Here is a 16,955-nt window from a genome sequence, read left to right as displayed (position 1 = left end):
TTCGACCCAGCATTATGCAAATCAGTCTTGACCCTGTGCCCAATGGAAACAGTCCAGCCCGAACTGCCAGGCCAGGTCCTCCCTGGACTGGAAACAAGCATCCTAGGACTGGTTTCGGGGTTTCACCCCTCTTCAGCCAGGATAGCTTGATTCCAGTGGCATGGAGAGCACGGGACTCACGTCTGAGCATACCCGTCCCACTCGGGGTGACAAATGCAAAAATAACTATTGATGGACAGAATGCAGAACAATGTCTTACATTCACCCCAGTACAGAGATCTGGGCCTAAATCCATTGTTTTTTTGCTCACCATGCCATTCCAGTTTGGACCCAGCCATATGCAAATTATTCTTGACCCAGTGCCCAATTGGAACAGTCCAGCCCGAGCTGCCAGGCCAGGTCCTCCCTGGACTGGAAACAAGCATCCTAGGACCGGTTTCGGGGTTTCACCCCTCTTCAGCCAGGATAGCTTGATTCCAGTGGCATGGAGAGCACGGGACTCACGTCTGAGCATACCCGTCCCACTCGGGGTGACGAATGCAAAAAGAACTATGGATGGACAGAATGCAGAACAATGTCATACATTCACCGCAGTACAGAGATCTGGGCCTAAATCCATCGTTTTTTTGCTCACCATGCCATTCCAGTTTGGACCCAGCCATATGCAAATCAGTCTTGACCCTGTGCCGAATGGAAACAGTCCAGCCCGAACTGCCAGGCCAGGTCCTCCCTGGACTGGAAACAAGCGTCCTAGGACCGGTTTTGGGGTTTCACCCCTCTTCAGCCAGGATAGCTTGATTCAAGTGGCATGGAGAGCACGGGACTCACGTCTGAGCATACCCGTCCCACTCGGGGTGACAAATGCAAAAAGAACTATTGATGTACAGAATGCCGAACAATGTCATACATTCACCCCAGTACAGAGATCTGGGCTTAAATCCATCGTTTTTTTGCTCACCATGCCATTCCAGTTTGGACCCAGCCATATGCAAATCAGTCTTGACCCTGTGCCCAATGGAAACAGTCCAGCCCGAACTGCCAGGCCAGGTCCTCCCTGGACTGGAAACAAGCATCCTAGGACTGGTTTCGGTGTTTCACCCCTCTTCAGCCAGGATAGCTTGATTCCAGTGGCATGGAGAGCACGGGACTCACGTCTGAGCATATCCGTCCCACTCGGGGGGACAAATGCAAAAAGAACTATTGATGGACAGAATGCAGAACAATGTCATACATTCACCCCAGTACAGAGATCTGGGCCTAAATCCATCGTTTTTTTGCTCACCATGCCATTCCAGTATGGACCCAGCCATATGCAAATTATTCTTGACCCAGTGCCCAATTGGAACAGTCCAGCCCGAGCTGCCAGGCCAGGTCCTCCCTGGACTGGAAACAAGCATCCTAGGACCGGTTTCGGGGTTTCACCCCTCTTCAGCCAGGATAGCTTCATTCCAGTGGCATGGACAGCACAGGACTCACGTCTGAGCATAACCGTCCCACTCGGGGTGACGAATGCAAAAAGAACTATGGATGGACAGAATGCAGAACAATGTCATATATTCACCCCAGTACAGAGATCTGGGCCTAAATCCATCGTTTTTTTGCTCACCATGCCATTACAGTTTGGACCCAGCCAGATGCAAATCAGTCTTGACCCTGTGCAGAATGGAAACAGTCCAGCCCGAACTGCCAGGCCAGGTCCTCCCTGGACTGGAAACAAGCATCCTAGGACCGGTTTTGGGGTTTCACCCCTCTTCAGCCAGGATAGCTTGATTCCAGTGGCATGGAGAGCACGGGACTCACGTCTGAGCATACCCGTCCCACTCGGGGTGACAAATGCAAAAAGAACTATTGATGGACAGAATGCCGAACAACGTCATACATTCACCCCAGTACAGAGATCTGGGCTTAAATCCATCGTTTTTTTGCTCACCATGCCATTCCAGTTTGGACCCAGCCATATGCAAATCAGTCTTGACCCTGTGCCCAATGGAAACAGTCCAGCCTGAACTGCCAGGCCAGGTCCTCCCTGGACTGGAAACAAGCATCCTAGGACTGGTTTCGGGGTTTCACCCCTCTTCAGCCAGGATAGCTTGATTCCAGTGGCATGGAGAACACGGGACTCACGTCTGAGCATACCCGTCCCACTCGGGGTGACAAATGCAAAAATAACTATTGATGGACAGAATGCAGAACAATGTCTTACATTCACCCCAGTACAGAGATCTGGGCCTAAATCCATCGTTTTTTTGCTCACCATGCCATTCCAGTTTGGACCCAACCATATGCAAATTATTCTTGACCCAGTGCCCAATTGGAACAGTCCAGCCCGAGCTGCCAGGCCAGGTTCTCCCTGGACTGGAAACAAGCATCCTAGGACCGGTTTCGGGGTTTCACCCCTCTTCAGCCAGGATAGCTTGATTCCAGTGGCATGGAAAGCACAGGACTCACGTCTGAGCATACCCATCCCACTCGGGGTGACAAATGCAAAAAGAACTATTGATGGACAGAATGCAGAACAATGTCATTCATTCACCCCAGTACAGAGATCTTGGCCTAAATCCATCGTTTTTTTGCTCACCATGCCATTCCAGTTTGGGCCCAGCCATATGCAAATCGGTCTTGACCCTGTGCCCAATGGGAACAGTCCAACCCGAACTGCCAGGCCAGGTCCTCCCTGGACTGGAAACATGCATCCTAGTACCGGTTTCGGGGTTTCACCCCTCTTCAGCCAGGATAGCTTGATTCCAGTGGCATGGAAAGCACGGGACTCACGTCTGAGCATACCCGTCCCACTCGGGGTGACAAATGTAAAAAGAACTATTGATGGACAGAATACAGAACAATGTCATACATTCACCCCAGTACAGGGATCTGGGCCTAAATCCATCGTTTGTTTGCTCATCATGCCATTCCAGTTTGGACCCAGCCATATGCAAATCAGTCTTGACCCTCTGCCAAATGGAAACAGTCCAGCCCGAACTGCCAGGCCAGGTCCTCCCTGGACTGGAAACAAGCATCCTAGGACCGGTTTCGGGGTTTCACCCCTCTTCAGCCAGGATAGCTTGATTCCAGTGGCATGGAGAGCACGGGACTCACGTCTGAGCATACCCATCCCACTCGGGGTGACAAATGCAAAAAGAACTATTGATGGACAGAATGCAGAACAATGTCATTCATTCACCCCAGTACAGAGATCTTGGCCTAAATCCATCGTTTTTTTGCTCACCATGCCATTCCAGTTTGGGCCCAGCCATATGCAAATCGGTCTTGACCCTGTGCCCAATGGGAACAGTCCAACCCGAACTGCCAGGCCAGGTCCTCCCTGGACTGGAAACATGCATCCTAGTACCGGTTTCGGGGTTTCACCCCTCTTCAGCCAGGATAGCTTGATTCCAGTGGCATGGAAAGCACGGGACTCACGTCTGAGCATACCCGTCCCACTCGGGGTGACAAATGTAAAAAGAACTATTGATGGACAGAATACAGAACAATGTCATACATTCACCCCAGTACAGGGATCTGGGCCTAAATCCATCGTTTGTTTGCTCATCATGCCATTCCAGTTTGGACCCAGCCATATGCAAATCAGTCTTGACCCTCTGCCAAATGGAAACAGTCCAGCCCGAACTGCCAGGCCAGGTCCTCCCTGGACTGGAAACAAGCATCCTAGGACCGGTTTCGGGGTTTCACCCCTCTTCAGCCAGGATAGCTTGATTCCAGTGGCATGGAGAGCACGGGACTCACGTCTGAGCATATCCGTCCCACTCGGGGTGACAAATGCAAAAAGAACTATTGATGGACAGAATGCAGAACAATGTCATTCATTCACCCCAGTACAGAGATCTTGGCCTAAATCCATCGTTTTTTTGCTCACCATGCCATTCCAGTTTGGGCCCAGCCATATGCAAATCGGTCTTGACCCTGTGCCCAATGGGAACAGTCCAACCCGAACTGCCAGGCCAGGTCCTCCCTGGACTGGAAACATGCATCCTAGTACCGGTTTCGGGGCTTCACCCCTCTTCAGCCAGGATAGCTTGATTCCAGTGGCATGGACAGCACAGGACTCACGTCTGAGCATAAGCGTCCCACTCGGGGTGACGAATGCAAAAAGAACTATGGATGGACAGAATGCAGAACAATGTCATATATTCACCCCAGTACAGAGATCTGAGCCTAAATCCATCGTTTTTTTGCTCACCATGCCATTACAGTTTGGACCCAGCCAGATGCAAATCAGTCTTGACCCTGTGCAGAATGGAAACAGTCCAGCCCGAACTGCCAGGCCAGGTCCTCCCTGGACTGGAAACAAGCATCCTAGGACCGGTTTTGGGGTTTCACCCCTCTTCAGCCAGGATAGCTTGATTCCAGTGGCATGGAGAGCACGGGACTCACGTCTGAGCATACCCGTCCCACTCGGGGTGACAAATGCAAAAAGAACTATTGATGGACAGAATGCCGAACAACGTCATACATTCACCCCAGTACAGAGATCTGGGCTTAAATCCATCGTTTTTTTGCTCACCATGCCATTCCAGTTTGGACCCAGCCATATGCAAATCAGTCTTGACCCTGTGCCCAATGGAAACAGTCCAGCCTGAACTGCCAGGCCAGGTCCTCCCTGGACTGGAAACAAGCATCCTAGGACTGGTTTCGGGGTTTCACCCCTCTTCAGCCAGGATAGCTTGATTCCAGTGGCATGGAGAACACGGGACTCACGTCTGAGCATACCCGTCCCACTCGGGGTGACAAATGCAAAAATAACTATTGATGGACAGAATGCAGAACAATGTCTTACATTCACCCCAGTACAGAGATCTGGGCCTAAATCCATCGTTTTTTTGCTCACCATGCCATTCCAGTTTGGACCCAACCATATGCAAATTATTCTTGACCCAGTGCCCAATTGGAACAGTCCAGCCCGAGCTGCCAGGCCAGGTTCTCCCTGGACTGGAAACAAGCATCCTAGGACCGGTTTCGGGGTTTCACCCCTCTTCAGCCAGGATAGCTTGATTCCAGTGGCATGGAAAGCACAGGACTCACGTCTGAGCATACCCATCCCACTCGGGGTGACGAATGCAAAAAGAACTATGGATGGACAGAATGCAGAACAATGTCATATATTCACCCCAGTACAGAGATCTGAGCCTAAATCCATCGTTTTTTTGCTCACCATGCCATTACAGTTTGGACCCAGCCAGATGCAAATCAGTCTTGACCCTGTGCAGAATGGAAACAGTCCAGCCCGAACTGCCAGGCCAGGTCCTCCCTGGACTGGAAACAAGCATCCTAGGACCGGTTTTGGGGTTTCACCCCTCTTCAGCCAGGATAGCTTGATTCCAGTGGCATGGAGAGCACGGGACTCACGTCTGAGCATACCCGTCCCACTCGGGGTGACAAATGCAAAAAGAACTATTGATGGACAGAATGCCGAACAACGTCATACATTCACCCCAGTACAGAGATCTGGGCTTAAATCCATCGTTTTTTTGCTCACCATGCCATTCCAGTTTGGACCCAGCCATATGCAAATCAGTCTTGACCCTGTGCCCAATGGAAACAGTCCAGCCTGAACTGCCAGGCCAGGTCCTCCCTGGACTGGAAACAAGCATCCTAGGACTGGTTTCGGGGTTTCACCCCTCTTCAGCCAGGATAGCTTGATTCCAGTGGCATGGAGAACACGGGACTCACGTCTGAGCATACCCGTCCCACTCGGGGTGACAAATGCAAAAATAACTATTGATGGACAGAATGCAGAACAATGTCTTACATTCACCCCAGTACAGAGATCTGGGCCTAAATCCATCGTTTTTTTGCTCACCATGCCATTCCAGTTTGGACCCAACCATATGCAAATTATTCTTGACCCAGTGCCCAATTGGAACAGTCCAGCCCGAGCTGCCAGGCCAGGTTCTCCCTGGACTGGAAACAAGCATCCTAGGACCGGTTTCGGGGTTTCACCCCTCTTCAGCCAGGATAGCTTGATTCCAGTGGCATGGAAAGCACAGGACTCACGTCTGAGCATACCCATCCCACTCGGGGTGACAAATGCAAAAAGAACTATTGATGGACAGAATGCAGAACAATGTCATTCATTCACCCCAGTACAGAGATCTTGGCCTAAATCCATCGTTTTTTTGCTCACCATGCCATTCCAGTTTGGGCCCAGCCATATGCAAATCGGTCTTGACCCTGTGCCCAATGGGAACAGTCCAACCCAAACTGCCAGGCCAGGTCCTCCCTAGACTGGAAACATGCATCCTAGTACCAGTTTCGGGGTTTCACCCCTCTTCAGCCAGGATAGCTTGATTCCAGTGGCATGGAAAGCACGGGACTCACGTCTAAGCATACCCGTCCCACTCGGGGTGACAAATGTAAAAAGAACTATTGATGGACAGAATGCAGAACAATGTCATACATTCACCCCAGTACAGAGATCTGGGCCTAAATCCATCGTTTTTTTGCTCACCATGCCATTCCAGTTTGAACCCAGCCATATGCAAATCAGTCTTGACCCTGTGCCCAATGGGAACAGTCCAGCCCGAACTGCCAGGCCAGGTCCTACCTGGATTGGAAACAAGCATCCTAGGACCGGTTTCGGGGTTTCACCCCTCTTCAGCCAGGATAGCTTGATTCCAGTGGCATGGAGAGCACGGGACTCACGTCTGAGCATACCCGTCCCACTCGGGGTGACAAATGCAAAAAGAACTATTGATGGACAGAATGCAGAACAATGTCATACATTCACCCCAGTACAGAGATCTGGGCCTAATTCCATCGTTTTTTTGCTCACCATGCCATTCCAGTTTGGACCCAGCCATATGCAAATCAGTCTTGACCCTGTGCCCAATGGGAATACTCCAGCCCGAACTGCCAGGCCAGGTCCTCCCTGGACTGGAAACAAGCATCCTAGGACCGGTTTCGGGGTTTCACTCCTCTTCAGCCAGGATAGCTTGATTCCAGTGGCATGGAGAGCATAGGACTCACGTCTGAGCATACCCGTCCCACTCGGGGTGACAAATGCAAAAAGAACTATTGATGGACAGAATGCAGAACAATGTCATACATTCACCCCAGTACAGGGATCTGGGCCTAAATCCATCGTTTTTTTGCTCATCATGCCATTCCAGTTTGGACCCAGCCATATGCAAATCAGTCTTGACCCTCTGCCAAATGGAAACAGTCCAGCCCGAACTGCCAGGCCAGGTCCTCCCTGGACTGGAAACAAGCATCCTAGGACCGGTTTCGGGGTTTCACCCCTCTTCAGCCAGGATAGCTTGATTCCAGTGGCATGGAGAGCACGGGACTCACGTCTGAGCATATCCGTCCCACTCGGGGTGACAAATGCAAAAAGAACTATTGATGGACAGAATGCAGAACAATGTCATTCATTCACCCCAGTACAGAGATCTTGGCCTAAATCCATCGTTTTTTTGCTCACCATGCCATTCCAGTTTGGGCCCAGCCATATGCAAATCGGTCTTGACCCTGTGCCCAATGGGAACAGTCCAACCCGAACTGCCAGGCCAGGTCCTCCCTGGAATGGAAACATGCATCCTAGTACCGGTTTTCGGGGTTTCACCCCTCTTCAGCCAGGATAGCTTGATTCCAGTGGCATGGAAAGCACGGGACTCACGTCTGAGCATACCCGTCCCACTCGGGGTGACAAATGCAAAAATAACTATTGATGTACAGAATGCAGAACAATATCTTACATTCACCCCAGTACAGAGATCTGGGCCTAAATCCATCGTTTTTTTGCTCACCATGCCATTCCAGTATGGACCCAGCCATATGCAAATTATTCTTGACCCAGTGCCCAATTGGAACAGTCCAGCCCGAGCTGCCAGGCCAGGTCCTCCCTGGACTGGAAACAAGCATCCTAGGACCGGTTTCGGGGTTTCACCCCTCTTCAGCCAGGATAGCTTGATTCCAGTGGCATGGACAGCACGGGACTCACGTCTGAGCATACCCGTCCCACTCGGGGTGACGAATGCAAAAAGAACTATGGATGGACAGAATGCAGAACAATGTCATACATTCACCCGAGTACAGAGATCTGGGCCTAAATCCATCGTTTTTTTGCTCACCATGCCATTACAGTTTGGACCCAGCCAGATGCAAATCAGTCTTGACCCTGTGCAGAATGGAAACAGTCCAGCCCGAACTGCCAGGCCAGGTCCTCCCTGGACTGGAAACAAGCATCCTAGGACCGGTTTTGGGGTTTCACCCCTCTTCAGCCAGGATAGCTTGATTCCAGTGGCATGGAGAGCACGGGACTCACGCCTGAGCATACCCGTCCCACTCGGGGTGACAAATGCAAAAATAACTATTGATGGACAGAATGCAGAACAATGTCTTACATTCACCCCAGTACAGAGATCTGGGCCTAAATCCATCGTTTTTTTGCTCACCATGCCATTCCAGTTTGGACCCAACCATATGCAAATTATTCTTGACCCAGTGCCCAATTGGAACAGTCCAGCCTGAGCTGCCAGGCCAGGTTCTCCCTGGACTGGAAACAAGCATCCTAGGACCGGTTTCGGGGTTTCACCCCTCTTCAGCCAGGATAGCTTGATTCCAGTGGCATGGAAAGCACAGGACTCACGTCTGAGCATACCCATCCCACTCGGGGTGACAAATGCAAAAAGAACTATTGATGGACAGAATGCAGAACAATGTCATTCATTCACCCCAGTACAGAGATCTTGGCCTAAATCCATCGTTTTTTTGCTCACCATGCCATTCCAGTTTGGGCCCAGCCATATGCAAATCGGTCTTGACCCTGTGCCCAATGGGAACAGTCCAACCCGAACTGCCAGGCCAGGTCCTCCCTGGACTGGAAACATGCATCCTAGTACCGGTTTCGGGGTTTCACCCCTCTTCAGCCAGGATAGCTTGATTCCAGTGGCATGGAAAGCACGGGACTCACGTCTGAGCATACCCGTCCCACTCGGGGTGACAAATGTAAAAAGAACTATTGATGGACAGAATGCAGAACAATGTCATACATTCACCCCAGTACAGGGATCTGGGCCTAAATCCATGTTTTTTTTGCTCATCATGACATTCCAGTTTGGACCCAGCCATATGCAAATCAGTCTTGACCCTCTGCCAAATGGAAACAGTCCAGCCCGAACTGCCAGGCCAGGTCCTCCCTGGACTGGAAACAAGCATCCTAGGACCGGTTTCGGGGTTTCACCCCTCTTCAGCCAGGATAGCTTGATTCCAGTGGCATGGAGAGCACGGGACTCACGTCTGAGCATATCCGTCCCACTCGGGGTGACAAATGCAAAAAGAACTATTGATGGACAGAATGCAGAACAATGTCATTCATTCACCCCAGTACAGAGATCTTGGCCTAAATCCATCGTTTTTTTGCTCACCATGCCATTCCAGTTTGGGCCCAGCCATATGCAAATCGGTCTTGACCCTGTGCCCAATGGGAACAGTCCAACCCGAACTGCCAGGCCAGGTCCTCCCTGGACTGGAAACATGCATCCTAGTACCGGTTTCGGGGTTTCACCCCTCTTCAGCCAGGATAGCTTGATTCCAGTGGCATGGAAAGCACGGGACTCACGTCTGAGCATACCCGTCCCACTCGGGGTGACAAATGTAAAAAGAACTATTGATGGACAGAATGCAGAACAATGTCATACATTCACCCCAGTACAGAGATCTGGGCCTAAATCCATCGTTTTTTTGCTCACCATGCCATTCCAGTTTGAACCCAGCCATATGCAAATCAGTCTTGACCCTGTGCCCAATGGGAACAGTCCAGCCCGAACTGCCAGGCCAGGTCTTACCTGGATTGGAAACAAGCATCCTAGGACCGGTTTCGGGGTTTCACCCCTCTTCAGCCAGGATAGCTTGATTCCAGTGGCATGGAGAGCACGGGACTCACGTCTGAGCATACCCGTCCCACTCGGGGTGACAAATGCAAAAAGAACTATTGATGGACAGAATGCAGAACAATGTCATACATTCACCCCAGTACAGAGATCTGGGCCTAAATCCATGTTTTTTTTGCTCATCATGCCATTCCAGTTTGGACCCAGCCATATGCAAATCAGCCTTTACCCTGTGCCCAATGGGAAAAGTCCAGCCCGAACTGCCAGGCCAGGTCCTCCCTGGACTGGAAACAAGCATCCTATGACCAGTTTCGGGGTTTCACCCCTCTTCAGCCAGGATAGCTTGATTTCAGTGGCATGGAGAGTACGGGACTCACGTCTGAGCATACTCGTCCCACTCGGGGTGACATATGCAAAAATAACTATTGATGTACAGAATGTAGAACAATATCTTACATTCACCCCAGTACAGAGATCTGGGCCTAAATCCATCGTTTTTTTGCTCACCATGCCATTCCAGTATGGACCCAGCCATATGCAAATTATTCTTGACCCAGTGCCCAATTGGAACAGTCCAGCCCGAGCTGCCAGGCCAGGTCCTCCCTGGACTGGAAACAAGCATCCTAGGACCGGTTTCGGGGTTTCACCCCTCTTCAGCCAGGATAGCTTGATTCCAGTGGCATGGACAGCATGGGACTCACGTCTGAGCATACCCGTCCCACTCGGGGTGACGAATGCAAAAAGAACTATGGATGGACAGAATGCAGAACAATGTCATACATTCACCCGAGTACAGAGATCTGGGCCTAAATCCATCGTTTTTTTGCTCACCATGCCATTACAGTTTGGACCCAGACAGATGCAAATCAGTCTTGACCCTGTGCAGAATGGAAACAGTCCAGCCCGAACTGCCAGGCCAGGTCCTCCCTGGACTGGAAACAAGCATCCTAGGACCGGTTTTGGGGTTTCACCCATCTTCAGCCAGGATAGCTTGATTCCAGTGGCATGGAGAGCACGGGACTCACGTCTGAGCATACCCGTCTCACTCGGGGTGACAAATGCAAAAAGAACTATTGATGGACAGAATGCCGAACAACGTCATACATTCACCCCAGTACAGAGATCTGGGCTTAAATCCATCGTTTTTTTGCTCACCATGCCATTCCAGTTTGGACCCAGCCATATGCAAATCAGTCTTGACCCTGTGCCCAATGGAAACAGTCCAGCCCGAACTGCCAGGCCAGGTCCTCCCTGGACTGGAAACAAGCATCCTAGGACTGGTTTCGGGGTTTCACCCCTCTTCAGCCAGGATAGCTTGATTCCAGTGGCATGGAGAGCACGGGACTCACGTCTGAGCATACCCGTCCCACTCGGGGTGACAAATGCAAAAATAACTATTGATGGACAGAATGCAGAACAATGTCTTACATTCACCCCAGTACAGAGATCTGGGCCTAAATCCATTGTTTTTTTGCTCACCATGCCATTCCAGTTTGGACCCAGCCATATGCAAATTATTCTTGACCCAGTGCCCAATTGGAACAGTCCAGCCCGAGCTGCCAGGCCAGGTCCTCCCTGGACTGGAAACAAGCATCCTAGGACCGGTTTCGGGGTTTCACCCCTCTTCAGCCAGGATAGCTTGATTCCAGTGGCATGGAGAGCACGGGACTCACGTCTGAGCATACCCGTCCCACTCGGGGTGACGAATGCAAAAAGAACTATGGATGGACAGAATGCAGAACAATGTCATACATTCACCGCAGTACAGAGATCTGGGCCTAAATCCATCGTTTTTTTGCTCACCATGCCATTCCAGTTTGGACCCAGCCATATGCAAATCAGTCTTGACCCTGTGCCGAATGGAAACAGTCCAGCCCGAACTGCCAGGCCAGGTCCTCCCGACTGGAAACAAGCGTCCTAGGACCGGTTTTGGGGTTTCACCCCTCTTCAGCCAGGATAGCTTGATTCAAGTGGCATGGAGAGCACGGGACTCACGTCTGAGCATACCCGTCCCACTCGGGGTGACAAATGCAAAAAGAACTATTGATGGACAGAATGCCGAACAATGTCATACATTCACCCCAGTACAGAGATCTGGGCTTAAATCCATCGTTTTTTTGCTCACCATGCCATTCCAGTTTGGACCCAGCCATATGCAAATCAGTCTTGACCCTGTGCCCAATGGAAACAGTCCAGCCCGAACTGCCAGGCCAGGTCCTCCCTGGACTGGAAACAAGCATCCTAGGACTGGTTTCGGTGTTTCACCCCTCTTCAGCCAGGATAGCTTGATTCCAGTGGCATGGAGAGCACGGGACTCACGTCTGAGCATATCCGTCCCACTCGGGGGGACAAATGCAAAAAGAACTATTGATGGACAGAATGCAGAACAATGTCATACATTCACCCCAGTACAGAGATCTGGGCCTAAATCCATCGTTTTTTTGCTCACCATGCCATTCCAGTATGGACCCAGCCATATGCAAATTATTCTTGACCCAGTGCCCAATTGGAACAGTCCAGCCCGAGCTGCCAGGCCAGGTTCTCCCTGGACTGGAAACAAGCATCCTAGGACCGGTTTCGGGGTTTCACCCCTCTTCAGCCAGGATAGCTTGATTCCAGTGGCATGGAAAGCACAGGACTCACGTCTGAGCATACCCATCCCACTCGGGGTGACAAATGCAAAAAGAACTATTGATGGACAGAATGCAGAACAATGTCATTCATTCACCCCAGTACAGAGATCTTGGCCTAAATCCATCGTTTTTTTGCTCACCATGCCATTCCAGTTTGGGCCCAGCCATATGCAAATCGGTCTTGACCCTGTGCCCAATGGGAACAGTCCAACCCGAACTGCCAGGCCAGGTCCTCCCTGGACTGGAAACATGCATCCTAGTACCGGTTTCGGGGTTTCACCCCTCTTCAGCCAGGATAGCTTGATTCCAGTGGCATGGAAAGCACGGGACTCACGTCTGAGCATACCCGTCCCACTCGGGGTGACAAATGTAAAAAGAACTATTGATGGACAGAATGCAGAACAATGGCATACATTCACCCCAGTACAGAGATCTGGGCCTAAATCCATCGTTTTTTTGCTCACCATGCCATTCCAGTTTGAACCCAGCCATATGCAAATCAGTCTTGACCCTGTGCCCAATGGGAACAGTCCAGCCCGAACTGCCAGGCCAGGTCTTACCTGGATTGGAAACAAGCATCCTAGGACCGGTTTCGGGGTTTCACCCCTCTTCAGCCAGGATAGCTTGATTCCAGTGGCATGGAGAGCACGGGACTCACGTCTGAGCATACCCGTCCCACTCGGGGTGACAAATGCAAAAAGAACTATTGATGGACAGAATGCAGAACAATGTCATACATTCACCCCAGTACAGAGATCTGGGCCTAAATCCATGTTTTTTTTGCTCATCATGCCATTCCAGTTTGGACCCAGCCATATGCAAATCAGCCTTTACCCTGTGCCCAATGGGAAAAGTCCAGCCCGAACTGCCAGGCCAGGTCCTCCCTGGACTGGAAACAAGCATCCTATGACCAGTTTCGGGGTTTCACCCCTCTTCAGCCAGGATAGCTTGATTTCAGTGGCATGGAGAGTACGGGACTCACGTCTGAGCATACTCGTCCCACTCGGGGTGACATATGCAAAAATAACTATTGATGTACAGAATGTAGAACAATATCTTACATTCACCCCAGTACAGAGATCTGGGCCTAAATCCATCGTTTTTTTGCTCACCATGCCATTCCAGTATGGACCTAGCCATATGCAAATTATTCTTGACCCAGTGCCCAATTGGAACAGTCCAGCCCGAGCTGCCAGGCCAGGTCCTCCCTGGACTGGAAACAAGCATCCTAGGACCGGTTTCGGGGTTTCACCCCTCTTCAGCCAGGATAGCTTGATTCCAGTGGCATGGACAGCATGGGACTCACGTCTGAGCATACCCGTCCCACTCGGGGTGACGAATGCAAAAAGAACTATGGATGGACAGAATGCAGAACAATGTCATACATTCACCCGAGTACAGAGATCTGGGCCTAAATCCATCGTTTTTTTGCTCACCATGCCATTACAGTTTGGACCCAGACAGATGCAAATCAGTCTTGACCCTGTGCAGAATGGAAACAGTCCAGCCCGAACTGCCAGGCCAGGTCCTCCCTGGACTGGAAACAAGCATCCTAGGACCGGTTTTGGGGTTTCACCCATCTTCAGCCAGGATAGCTTGATTCCAGTGGCATGGAGAGCACGGGACTCACGTCTGAGCATACCCGTCTCACTCGGGGTGACAAATGCAAAAAGAACTATTGATGGACAGAATGCCGAACAACGTCATACATTCACCCCAGTACAGAGATCTGGGCTTAAATCCATCGTTTTTTTGCTCACCATGCCATTCCAGTTTCGACCCAGCATTATGCAAATCAGTCTTGACCCTGTGCCCAATGGAAACAGTCCAGCCCGAACTGCCAGGCCAGGTCCTCCCTGGACTGGAAACAAGCATCCTAGGACTGGTTTCGGGGTTTCACCCCTCTTCAGCCAGGATAGCTTGATTCCAGTGGCATGGAGAGCACGGGACTCACGTCTGAGCATACCCGTCCCACTCGGGGTGACAAATGCAAAAATAACTATTGATGGACAGAATGCAGAACAATGTCTTACATTCACCCCAGTACAGAGATCTGGGCCTAAATCCATTGTTTTTTTGCTCACCATGCCATTCCAGTTTGGACCCAGCCATATGCAAATTATTCTTGACCCAGTGCCCAATTGGAACAGTCCAGCCCGAGCTGCCAGGCCAGGTCCTCCCTGGACTGGAAACAAGCATCCTAGGACCGGTTTCGGGGTTTCACCCCTCTTCAGCCAGGATAGCTTGATTCCAGTGGCATGGAGAGCACGGGACTCACGTCTGAGCATACCCGTCCCACTCGGGGTGACGAATGCAAAAAGAACTATGGATGGACAGAATGCAGAACAATGTCATACATTCACCGCAGTACAGAGATCTGGGCCTAAATCCATCGTTTTTTTGCTCACCATGCCATTCCAGTTTGGACCCAGCCATATGCAAATCAGTCTTGACCCTGTGCCCAATGGAAACAGTCCAGCCCGAACTGCCAGGCCAGGTCCTCCCTGGACTGGAAACAAGCGTCCTAGGACCGGTTTTGGGGTTTCACCCCTCTTCAGCCAGGATAGCTTGATTCAAGTGGCATGGAGAGCACGGGACTCACGTCTGAGCATACCCGTCCCACTCGGGGTGACAAATGCAAAAAGAACTATTGATGTACAGAATGCCGAACAATGTCATACATTCACCCCAGTACAGAGATCTGGGCTTAAATCCATCGTTTTTTTGCTCACCATGCCATTCCAGTTTGGACCCAGCCATATGCAAATCAGTCTTGACCCTGTGCCCAATGGAAACAGTCCAGCCCGAACTGCCAGGCCAGGTCCTCCCTGGACTGGAAACAAGCATCCTAGGACTGGTTTCGGTGTTTCACCCCTCTTCAGCCAGGATAGCTTGATTCCAGTGGCATGGAGAGCACGGGACTCACGTCTGAGCATATCCGTCCCACTCGGGGGGACAAATGCAAAAAGAACTATTGATGGACAGAATGCAGAACAATGTCATACATTCACCCCAGTACAGAGATCTGGGCCTAAATCCATCGTTTTTTTGCTCACCATGCCATTCCAGTATGGACCCAGCCATATGCAAATTATTCTTGACCCAGTGCCCAATTGGAACAGTCCAGCCCGAGCTGCCAGGCCAGGTCCTCCCTGGACTGGAAACAAGCATCCTAGGACCGGTTTCGGGGTTTCACCCCTCTTCAGCCAGGATAGCTTCATTCCAGTGGCATGGACAGCACAGGACTCACGTCTGAGCATAACCGTCCCACTCGGGGTGACGAATGCAAAAAGAACTATGGATGGACAGAATGCAGAACAATGTCATATATTCACCCCAGTACAGAGATCTGGGCCTAAATCCATCGTTTTTTTGCTCACCATGCCATTACAGTTTGGACCCAGCCAGATGCAAATCAGTCTTGACCCTGTGCAGAATGGAAACAGTCCAGCCCGAACTGCCAGGCCAGGTCCTCCCTGGACTGGAAACAAGCATCCTAGGACCGGTTTTGGGGTTTCACCCCTCTTCAGCCAGGATAGCTTGATTCCAGTGGCATGGAGAGCACGGGACTCACGTCTGAGCATACCCGTCCCACTCGGGGTGACAAATGCAAAAAGAACTATTGATGGACAGAATGCCGAACAACGTCATACATTCACCCCAGTACAGAGATCTGGGCTTAAATCCATCGTTTTTTTGCTCACCATGCCATTCCAGTTTGGACCCAGCCATATGCAAATCAGTCTTGACCCTGTGCCCAATGGAAACAGTCCAGCCTGAACTGCCAGGCCAGGTCCTCCCTGGACTGGAAACAAGCATCCTAGGACTGGTTTCGGGGTTTCACCCCTCTTCAGCCAGGATAGCTTGATTCCAGTGGCATGGAGAACACGGGACTCACGTCTGAGCATACCCGTCCCACTCGGGGTGACAAATGCAAAAATAACTATTGATGGACAGAATGCAGAACAATGTCTTACATTCACCCCAGTACAGAGATCTGGGCCTAAATCCATCGTTTTTTTGCTCACCATGCCATTCCAGTTTGGACCCAACCATATGCAAATTATTCTTGACCCAGTGCCCAATTGGAACAGTCCAGCCCGAGCTGCCAGGCCAGGTTCTCCCTGGACTGGAAACAAGCATCCTAGGACCGGTTTCGGGGTTTCACCCCTCTTCAGCCAGGATAGCTTGATTCCAGTGGCATGGAAAGCACAGGACTCACGTCTGAGCATACCCATCCCACTCGGGGTGACAAATGCAAAAAGAACTATTGATGGACAGAATGCAGAACAATGTCATTCATTCACCCCAGTACAGAGATCTTGGCCTAAATCCATCGTTTTTTTGCTCACCATGCCATTCCAGTTTGGGCCCAGCCATATGCAAATCGGTCTTGACCCTGTGCCCAATGGGAACAGTCCAACCCGAACTGCCAGGCCAGGTCCTCCCTGGACTGGAAACATGCATCCTAGTA

Source organism: Triturus cristatus, chromosome 1_1 (genome assembly GCF_964204655.1).
Source record: "Triturus cristatus chromosome 1_1, aTriCri1.1, whole genome shotgun sequence".
Classification (NCBI taxonomy): domain Eukaryota; kingdom Metazoa; phylum Chordata; class Amphibia; order Caudata; family Salamandridae; genus Triturus; species Triturus cristatus.
The sequence above is the reverse complement of the archived record's forward strand: the minus strand, read 5'-3'. Positions refer to the sequence as shown.